The sequence below is a fragment of the Leiobunum rupestre genome, chromosome 10, assembly GCF_980474605.1.
Source record: "Leiobunum rupestre chromosome 10, qqLeiRupe1.1.hap1, whole genome shotgun sequence".
Taxonomy (NCBI): domain Eukaryota; kingdom Metazoa; phylum Arthropoda; class Arachnida; order Opiliones; family Sclerosomatidae; genus Leiobunum; species Leiobunum rupestre.
In genome coordinates this window covers 31351186-31362112 of record NC_143393.1, presented here as the reverse complement: position 1 = coordinate 31362112, position 10927 = coordinate 31351186, and positions in this window count along the sequence as shown.

The window sequence follows — 10927 nt, the reverse complement described above, 5'->3', positions numbered from 1 at the left end:
ACCCGCTCGAAGACCCTACTCAGTCTACATTGTAAATATTTCTGAGGGTAAGACATGTATTTTATTTAGATTTAAAATTGAAGTGTTTCCCCATGAGACAATTGCGTAGTTTAGATAGAGTAAAATAAACTGTAGTAAAGCTCGAACAAAAGATTTCTTTGCATTTTCTTATAAGTTAAAGGAAAAGTCCAGGTTGGGTAAAACTTGGACCTATTTGAAAGATCATGTTTAAATATACTCAAAAATATCAGTCGTAAAATTGTATCTTTTTTTAATGACGATAAATTAATTTTTAAACAAGCGAAATTTACCCGCCAAGCAATTGCCATTTTCTTTCGCGGTGACGTTTTAGGACTTTAATCACGCGCTGTTCGCGCTATAATAACCCACTGTTCCTTGAGCGCGCTTGCTCCGCGTGCGGTCTGTCTGAGGGAAGACGAAATAAAATGGCAGCTCGCTTGGCGGGTAGATTTCTGTCGTTTAAAAAATTAATTTATCGTCATTAAAAAAAGATACAATTTTACGACTGATATCTTTGAGTATATTTAGACATGATCTTTCAAATAGACCCAAGTTTTACCGAACCTGGACTTTTCCTTTAAGAGGAACATGATAATTTCAATTATTTCCTTAAAGGTTTGGCTAATTTTTTTGACGTTGCAATAACCTTTTTACTGAAATATAAATCCAATTAAATTTATAAACTTCTGATAAAAGTAAAATATAAAATAAAAAAATATTTTAGCCCTAAAAAGTCAGGGAAAATCTCCAAAAATGGTCAGGGAATAGTCAGGAAATTTTAATCTGAAGATTTGGTGGCAACCCGTGAATTTTGTATCGGTCAGTCCGCTAGATGGTGCCAGGGGCTCTATATGGTTTATGCGGTAGATCAATATATAAATTCAAAGTTGGCAATCTAGGGGTTCTTTTGTTAAAATATCTATTTGGTTGTCTTTTTGAGTGTGAATATAGCCAATTAAGGTATTTTTGAGCCAATCCAGGCGTTCGTCAGTTATTGAAAAAAATGGCATTTTGTCACTATTTTGGTTTTGGAGATAATTGTGTAATAACGTGTTTTATTAAATACACTTATTACGAAACATTAATTAAACCTTTTATTGACATCGAATATTTACACCTTCATACGAGTTAGGGAAGCGACACACTGCCAGAACCTGGTTTTCATTCCCCTGCTTCTAGAAAGTTGTCCCTTGTTAAATCGACCAGTCCGCCCTCTAGTGAGCTACGCTTTAGCTACTGTTAATAATATCACATCTTTCCCTTTAAGTAACTTTTAGGGATTAAATTTAATATATATTTTTTTTCCTTTTTTTTAAATTACAAATTTAACCTATTGGGTTGTCTTATTGTGCGACCAGTTCTGGTTTGATAAACTCCCGAATTTTGGTTAGGAATGTTGGGATTATTAGTGTGATTATTGTTCACCGATTGTTGGCTGGTACAACGCGTGTCTTCGTTCTGCGGTGAAGTTGGTGGTGGTGTTTCCGTATTCTGGCTGATAGGTGATTGGCTAATCTCGTCTCGTTTCATTGTGGTGTTCGGTGACTGGGGACCTGCCGTACTTCCGGCTACAGAGTCTTGGACGTCATTGTGGACTTGAATTAGGTGATAACGGTTTCGTCTTAAGATTCCCCTTGGGGTTGATATTAGGTAGGATCGGGGCTCATTTGCTTTTTCGCTGACCGTACCCTGCATTCTCATGTCCGTTATCCACACTAAATCTCCTTTCTTAAGGACGGGTAAGTCTTTGGTATTATGGCGACGGTCGTAGTTCGCCTTTTGCGTAGATTTCTGAGCGATTTCTTTAGCCACAACTACAGCTCGGGGTGGAACGGACGGAGTCAAATTGTCGGACAAAATAGGTACAGTCGTACGTAAACGCCGCCCCATTAATAATTCGGAGGGACTATATCCATTCGCTAACGGTGTTGTTCGGTACGATAAGAGCGCAAGGTAGCTATCGTCGGACTTCTTTAATTGTTTCTTGACTATTTTAACGGCCGCTTCAATAAATCCGTTGCTCTGCGGAAATCTGGGACTAGACGTTATAGTGTCGAACCCATAAGTCTTTGCAAATTGTCGAAACTCCGACGTCATTGTTGGTTTGAATTGGGGTCCATTGTCGCTGCGAACGACTTCGGGAATACCATGGGTGGCGAAAATGGATTTGATATGGGTGATTACCGCATTTGCTTTAAGGTCTTGCAGCGGTCTGATTTCGAAATACCTTGAGTAGTAGTCGGTGACTACTATGTACCATTGTTTCTCGAGGTAGAACAAATCCATCGCAACTACTTGCGATGGTCTTTGCGGAAATTCCGATGGAATAAGTGGTTCGTGGTGGTTTCGCGATTCTTTCACGCAACTTAGACATCGACGAACGGTTTCCTCTATGACCTTAGATATGCCCGGCCACCAAACGGCCGATTTCGCTCGTGCTCTGCACTTGGTTATTCCCTGGTGACCTTGATGAATTTGTTCCAATACTTCACTCTGTAACTTTTTGGGAATGATAATACGAGCGTCTTTCATTAGCAAACCGTCTTGTACTGTTATGTCGTAACGATACGGATAAAATGCTTGGCAGTCGGGAAGGACACGGTTTTTATTGGGCCAACCCTGTATAGCGTATTTGCATAGCTTCTGACATACAGTATCTTCAGATTGCGCTTTCCATAACTCAGCCAACCTAACATCAGTAGCTGGTATATTCGAAGTTATTAACTGAATATGCGCTTCTAATTCCTCCTCCAGCTCGTTGTCTCCTATAGTGTCCAAAGGACTACGAGAGAGAGAGCGTCGGCTGCAATCAGCTCTTTGCCTGGAGTGTAACGTATCACGTAGTTGTACCTCAGTAAACGAATCCGCAGCCTTTGGAGTCGAGGTGAGAGGTCGTCTTGATGTTTCGTTTGTAAAATAGCAAGCAATGGCTTGTGATCGGTTTCCAACTCGATCTTCAGTCCAGTTACGTAATCTCTAAAGCGTTCACAAGCCCATACCAGAGCTAGAGCCTCTTTCTCTATTTGCGCATAGCGCGTTTCGGCTTCGGACAGCGTCTTCGATGCGCAGGCAACTACTCTAAGCTGTTGATTGGATTGTTCTTGCAATAAAAACGCTCCGATACCGTAGGACGAAGAATCCGCGGAGATTACGGTACGTTTATTAGGATCGTACACCGCCAATACTGGTTTACTGGTTAGCACTTTCTTAATTGTTTTGAAAGCTTCTTCTTGACTTTGACTCCATACCCACGCGTTCTTCGTACTCTGAAGGGCATTTAGTGGTTTGAGGATATCTGACATTTTGGGTACGAACTTCGCCAAATAGTTGGCCATTCCTAGAAAGCGTTTTAGCTCTGAAACGTCCTTGGGCCTTGGGAATTGCGAGATCGCTTTAACCTTCTCTTCCTCAGGATGAATTTCATCAGATTCGATCACGTGACCTAAAAACTTAATTCGACGAACTGAAAATTTACACTTCTCTCGATTTAGTGTTATACCAGCTTCTGTCAGTTTCTGTAGTACTCGTTTGAGTCTTTTGTCATGCTCTTCTTGGGTACTTCCCCATATTAAAATGTCGTCCTGTAGACTTGTGGTGCCCTCGATCGACTCGATACAGGAACTTCTAATACGTTGGAAATGTTCCGAGGCGGAGCTAAGTCCAAATGGTAAACGATTGAAGTAATACCTGCCAAACGGCGTTATGAACGTCGTAAAGTGCGCCGTCTCGGGTGATAAAGGAATTTGCCAGTAGCCGCTATTTGCATCTAACTTGTAAAAGAATATAGCACCTGCTAATTGACCTAACATGTGGTCAATGGCTGGGAGTTGAAATCCTTCACGTTTGATGTGCGAATTTAATACCTTAAAATCGATGCATATTCTCAATTTCCCAGTTGGCTTCTTGACTGAAACAAGAGGTGCACACCAATCGGTTGGTACCTCTATTGGCGTAATGACTTTTTCTTTGACCATTCGGTCGAGTTCTTCTTTAGTCTCCTTCATCAGCGCTATAGGAACTCTTCTGGCTGTTGAAAGCGCGTAGGGCGTCGCATCGTCATTTAATCTAATGGTGTACGGGTAGTGTGTTCTGCCTAAACCATTGAAAACAGCTGGGTAATCTTGTAAAATCTCGTTTGCGTTTTTCGAATGGACGTTATCTACTCTTACAATTATTCTCAGCTTTTCACTGGCTTCTAAACTTAACAGTGGTGTCTCCAGCATTGGGACGATATACAAGTTGTCCGTTACTGCCTTGTTTTGGTATTGAAATTCAACCTTTAACATGCCTTTGCATTCCAGTTTCTTGTGACCAGGCCCGAATAGCTGTTTATTCGACCTTTCCAGGCGACTATTAAAATTTGACGATTTATACATTTGTTCGGAAATTGCACTTACGTCAGCTCCTGTGTCGACTTTAAACTTAATCAATTGTCCGTCTACTCGAATAGTTACCATCCATTTCTTCTTAGCGTTATGAGATATGGCACCTAAAAATGCTTCTGGGTCGTTAGGATTAGAGCTGGTAATTTCTTTTAATGTGGAATTGGTACAACATTTTCCATAATGACCTATTTTATTACACGCATAGCATTTCGCTTCGCTGGCTGGACATTTATCTCTCGGATGCGCCTTGAAATAGCCGCAACGTCTACATCGTTGTGAATATTTACTTTCTTTCTGAAATTCGGCATTCGTCTTTGCTTTGGCTGCATTGTGCTTGTGGTGTGATCTTCTTGTCTCTTGAGGTTGAAATGGTCTTGACGAGTGTGATTTTGGTTTGGGTCTATTCGAGCTAACCCTATCTATGTTGCTACTCTTGTCTGGGTTCAACTCCATTTGTTGTAGCTTGACTTGTTCACTTTGCTTGATGATAGTGATTGCTTTATCTAATGTAAGATCGTTGTTCAATTGCAAGCGCTCGGATAAGGCTTTGTCTCTTATCCCTACTACTATCCGAACACAGATCATCTCGTCATGTAGATCACCATATTCACAATGTTTTGCCAGAGTGTGTAGTGAAGTAATATAAGCTTCCATGCTTTCCACTTCGTGCTGTACTCGAGAGTTGAATTTCGCCCTTTCGTACGTCCTATTGCGTTTGACAATGTAATGCCGTTCAAATTTATCCACGACTGTGTTAAAATTTCCTTCTTCTTCGGGGTTGAGGTTAAACGAATGGAAAATATCTTCCGCTTGCGGTCCCATAAAATATATAAGGGCATTTACCTGATCACTTTGATCACACTTGCTCAGACCTGAAGCCTGGCGATATCGCTCAAATCGACGCTTCCAATTTGTCCATTCTCCCGGATTCAATAAGGCATCTGGGGCAGGAATTTGAAATGAAGCTGACGGAGGGGGCGGTATGTCGACATCTGACGTGATGAGACGAAGTTGCACGTGGACGCTATTGTGTAGACTAAGCCTTGGCATAAACGCCGTCAAACCATGACACGTTTCTTGACTTGTGCTTCGGAAATATCGTTTTACAGCCGTGAAAAATAGTCACTTTGACTTCTGACACCATGTTTAATAACGTGTTTTATTAAATACACTTATTACGAAACATTAATTAAACCTTTTATTGACATCGAATATTTAACGAGCCGATAATTCCTCGACGACACCGGACTCTTTTCGTCCTATGGGAAAGCGCGTTTCAAAGGTAGGCGTGTTTTTATATTCTCTTCCACCCGTTGTTTCAGCATGCTCAAGCCTACGCTCTCCTTACGTCTAAGTATACAAGTCATACTGATATTGGAAGCTAAGGTTCGTATGTGTTGAAAAAGAGGGTGGAATAGATGTTGTACGTGTTTTGGCGGGGAAACATTGCTGTTTGAATTAAGCAAAATATTAAAATGGTATACCTCTTCGCTTTTTCGCGGTGCTATATGCGCCATATATTAAAAGTTCAAAATTTTGATAAAAATATATAGTCCTGGTCTTTCGAATTATATAATTATGATAGTATATTTATTTTAATTATATAATTTTTATAGTACATTTATTTTAATTATATAATTTTTATAGTATATTTATTTTAATTATATAATTTTTATAGTATATTTATTTTAATTATATAATTTTTATAGTATATTTATTTTAATTATATAATTTTTATAGTATATTTATTTTAATTATATAATTTTTATAGTATATTTATTTTAATTATATAATTTTTATAGTATATTTATTTTAATTATATAATTTTGATAGTATATTTATTTTAATTATATAATTTTGATAGAATATTTATTTTAATTATATAATTTTGATAGTATATTTATTTTAATTATATAATTTTGATAGTATATTTATTTTAATTATATAATGTTGATAGTATATCTATTTTAATTATATAATTTTGATAGTATATTTATTTTAATTATTTGATTGTATATTAATTTTAATTATTTGATAGTACATTTATTTTAATTATGTGATAGTATATTTATTTTAATTATTTGATAGTATATTTATTTTAACTATTTGATAGTATATTTATTTTAATTATGTGATAGTATATTTATTTTAATTATTTGATAGTACATTCATTTTAATTATGTGATAGTATATTTATTTTAATTATTTGATTGTATATTAATTTTAATTATTTGATAGTACATTTATTTTAATTATGTGATAGTATATTTATTTTAATTATTTGATAGTATATTTATTTTAATTATGTGATAGTATATTTATTTTAATTATTTGATAGTACATTTATTTTAATTATTTGATAGTATATTTATTTTAATTAATTGATAGTATATTTATTTGCATTATTTTATAGTATATGTATGTTAATTATTTTATAGTATATTTATTTGAATTATTTTATAGTATATTTATTTGCATTATTTGATAGTATATTTATGTTAATTATTTTATAGTATATTTATTTTAATTATTTGATTGTATATTTATTTGCATTATTTTATAGTATATTTATTTGCATTATTTTATAGTATATTTATTTGCATTATTTTATAGTAAATTTATTCACTAACTAATTCTATAACTTTTTAGTTTTCAAACTTAATTGAAACGAACAAGATCTCAAATTATTCCTTATCGAACGAGATATATCTCGATCGAAATGTGATATTTTGCAACTAATTTCATTCTAGTTCGGTACCGGAGATGTCGATTTGCGATAAGACGATTGAAGTCGAACGAGTGTCGTAGAACCTTTATTAGTGGTGCAATAATTTTTTAAACGATTGGGAGGGAACTCATTTTCCGCAATTCTTTCTAGTATATGTATAGCATCATCAAATATAATTCTGACTTGCATACACAAAATGATTAAATAACATTCAATACCCGCTGTATTTATAATTATGAATTAAAATATTCGAATTATTATTATTTATTAAATAGTTTTAAGAAATAACTTCGCAAAAGCCAAAAAGTAAATTAAATAAATAAATAAATTTACGAAATTATTTCAAAGTTTTAATGCCGATTTGGAAATATCTACAATTGAATAACATGTGATATATATGAGTAAGTTAATTCGCATATTGTTTTTTTTGAAATTGAAGAAGTAACTGTTTATAATTGTTAACGTTCTTCATTTTAGACATAAATAATTGAAAACTAATTAATTTCTAATTTACTTTTGACGTTAGTATAATTATATATAACGCGTTATGTAAATGACTACAAGTTATATCCTCACTGGTTAAAGGGGTTTGCTCCCGAGTTCTTCGGTTTCCCCTTTCCTTAAAAACTTGTAACCGTTAACGGTAATAGTGAGTGTAGGGAGCTGTTGGTTCCCGCTGCATGAAGGGCTTGCCACCACCCCCCTACGCATTGTAACCCGGCCACCTGAATTAAAGGCAATAAAAGTCACTAGATGGCGTGGACCTAGGGTGGTACTTTGGGTACTAGCCTAGCTGATTATAATCAAATTTATAGTTAACTAGGATACTGCCATTCGAAAGCATGAATCGCTGCTTAATGGTGCCAGATTCCTACGAAACTTCTAATATGCTGAATAACGAGGTGCAGAGGGCGTAGGTTTTGGCAAGTTTTGGAGTCCTGTACTTCGCCCGCGCTTCACATTGGAAACGTCTCTGCCCTTACAGTGCCGTAATATACAACAACTTGAATCTAGCCTCCGATTTCTAGTTAAGCGGAGGGGCGAATCCACCCCCATCAACTTTGTCTAGAGTGCCAAACTTGGGTTGAGTTGGCGAAATGACTTTGAAAAGTCTGTCTGCACTAGGGGCGTAGGAACGTTCTAGAAGTTGGAAGGGGCAAAGAGAAACCAAAAGGGGTCTGGATAATGGCTTGGAATTTTTAATGGAGTGTAGCTTCTCCGAATGCATGTGTACCTTTTACTACTATGTAAATTGGAAAAGACTGAAATTTAAACACAGTTGAGGTTCTAAAAGTTTTTTATGCTTTTAAAATTAGAATTTTAGCCTTTTGAAGATTTCAACTGACCAAAAAGTTGGAGGGGGCAATAACACTAGTTGCCCTTCCCAGCAAAATTCTAGGGAAAGGCATTGCCCCCTTTGCCCCCCCCCCCCTGGTTCCTACGCCCCAACCCCTTCGTCAGCACCCATCTTGAGTTCCCAACAGCACTCCCGGCTCGGGTTGGCGAGAAGTAACTTTCACCCCCCCCCCAAAAAAAACCTTCTTCGCTACACCCCTGGTTAAGCTAAAAATGTTTTTAGCTAATTTGCGAACCAATTCGGATAAGGTGCGGACATTAAATGTTAGAACCTACCTGCCGGACCCCAGGCTCTGGTCCGGCTGTACGATCGTTAGTACACTACTGCACATTTATGAGTGCTTTTGTTACATATGATGACAGTAACTTAGCGAATTTCTAATACGGGGCTAGCGATCATGAAATATTAAACACAAAATAAACTTTAATCATACAAAGTACACATAAAACATTTGACCTGAATAGTGTTTGAATGTTTTGATTTCTGGTTTGAATTCCCACTGTTGTACCGACTTCAAATGTTGCTTCAAATATAGTGTCAAATAATTAAAATAAATGTTCTATTAAATAATTAAAATAAATGTTCTATGAAATAATTAAAATAAATGTTCTATTAAATAATTAAAATAAATGTTCTATGAAATAATTAAAATAAATGTTCTATGAAATAATTAAAATAAATGTTCTATGAAATAATTAAAATAAATGTTCTATGAAATAATTAAAATAAATGTTCTATGAAATAATTAAAATAAATGTTCTATGAAATAATTAAAATAAATGTTCTATCAAATAATTAAAATAAATAAACTATAAAATAATGCAAATAAATATACTATCAAATAGTTAAAATAAATGTACTATCAAATAGTTAAAATAAATATACTATAAAATATTTAAAATAAATATTCTATAAAATAATTAAAATTAATGTTCTATCAAATAATTAAAATAAATATACTATAAAATAATGCAAATAAATTTACTATCAAATAATGCAAATAAATATACTATCAAATAATGCAAATAAATATACTATAAAATAATTCAAATAAATATACTATAAAATAATTAACATAAATATACTATCAAATAATGCAAATAAATATACTATAAAATAATTCAAATAAATATACTATAAAATAATTCAAATAAATATACTATAAAATAGTTAAAATAAATATACTATCACATAATTAAAATAAATATACTATCACATAATTAAAATAAATATACTATAAAATAATTAAAATAAATATACTATCAAATAATTAAAATAAATATACTATCACATAATTAAAATAAATATACAATCAAATAATTAAAATAAATATACAATCAAATAATTAAAATAAATATACAATCAAATAATTAAAATAAATATACAATCAAATAATTAAAATAAATATACAATCAAATAATTAAAATAAATATACAATCAAATAATTAAAATAAATATACAATCAAATAATTAAAATAAATATACAATCAAATAATTAAAATAAATGTACAATCAAATAATTGAAATAAATATACAATCAAATAATTAAAATAAATATAGTATCAAAATTATATAATTCGATAGACCAGGAATATATATGTTTATCAAAATTTAGAACTTTTAATACATGGCGCATATATCACCGCGAAAAAGCGAAGAGATATACCATTTTAATATTTTGCTTAATTCAAACAGCAATGTTTCCCCGCCAAAACACGTATAACATCTATTCCACCCTTGTTTTCAACACATACGAACCTAAGCTGCCAATATGAGTATGACTTGTATACTTAGACGTAAGGAGAGCGAAGGCTTGAGCATGCTGAAACAATGGGTGAAAGATAATATAAAAACACGCCTCCCTTTGACCATAGGACAAAAAGAGTCCGGTGTCGTCGAGGAATTATCGGCTCGTAATATTTACACCTTCATACAAGTTAGGGAAGCGACACACTGCCAGCTTGGACGAATAAATACGGGACGGCTCACTGGTAGCTTTGTTCAAGCTTTTCTCTGTAGTATCAACTTTGAGGCGACTGGACGGTTTTAGGGGGGGGGGGGGCAAAAAAAAGGGGGTTTACTGGGGCGTACAGGTAGCGCCATCTACTAAAACTTTTGGATGTTTTATTTTGACTATTGCGGGGAAAGGAGCGTCTGTATTTACGTCTAAACTGCGCAGTTAAGGCCTCGGTTATTTGTCAGTCTTCCTTTTAATACTCAGATCAAGTGGATCAGTGTCACCAATGTTGGTTGTTTTATTTTTCTATGAAAGTTAACTTTATTCTATTTATTATGTTACGAAAATATATTTATAAAAGTAATATTTACCACAGGCTTTCGTTTAGGAGGCATCTAAAACTATAACCTGAACTTTAAGCAGACTACGGAAAGGCTTCACTCTAGCATGTGACCGAAACAGCCTATCATGAACTTGCC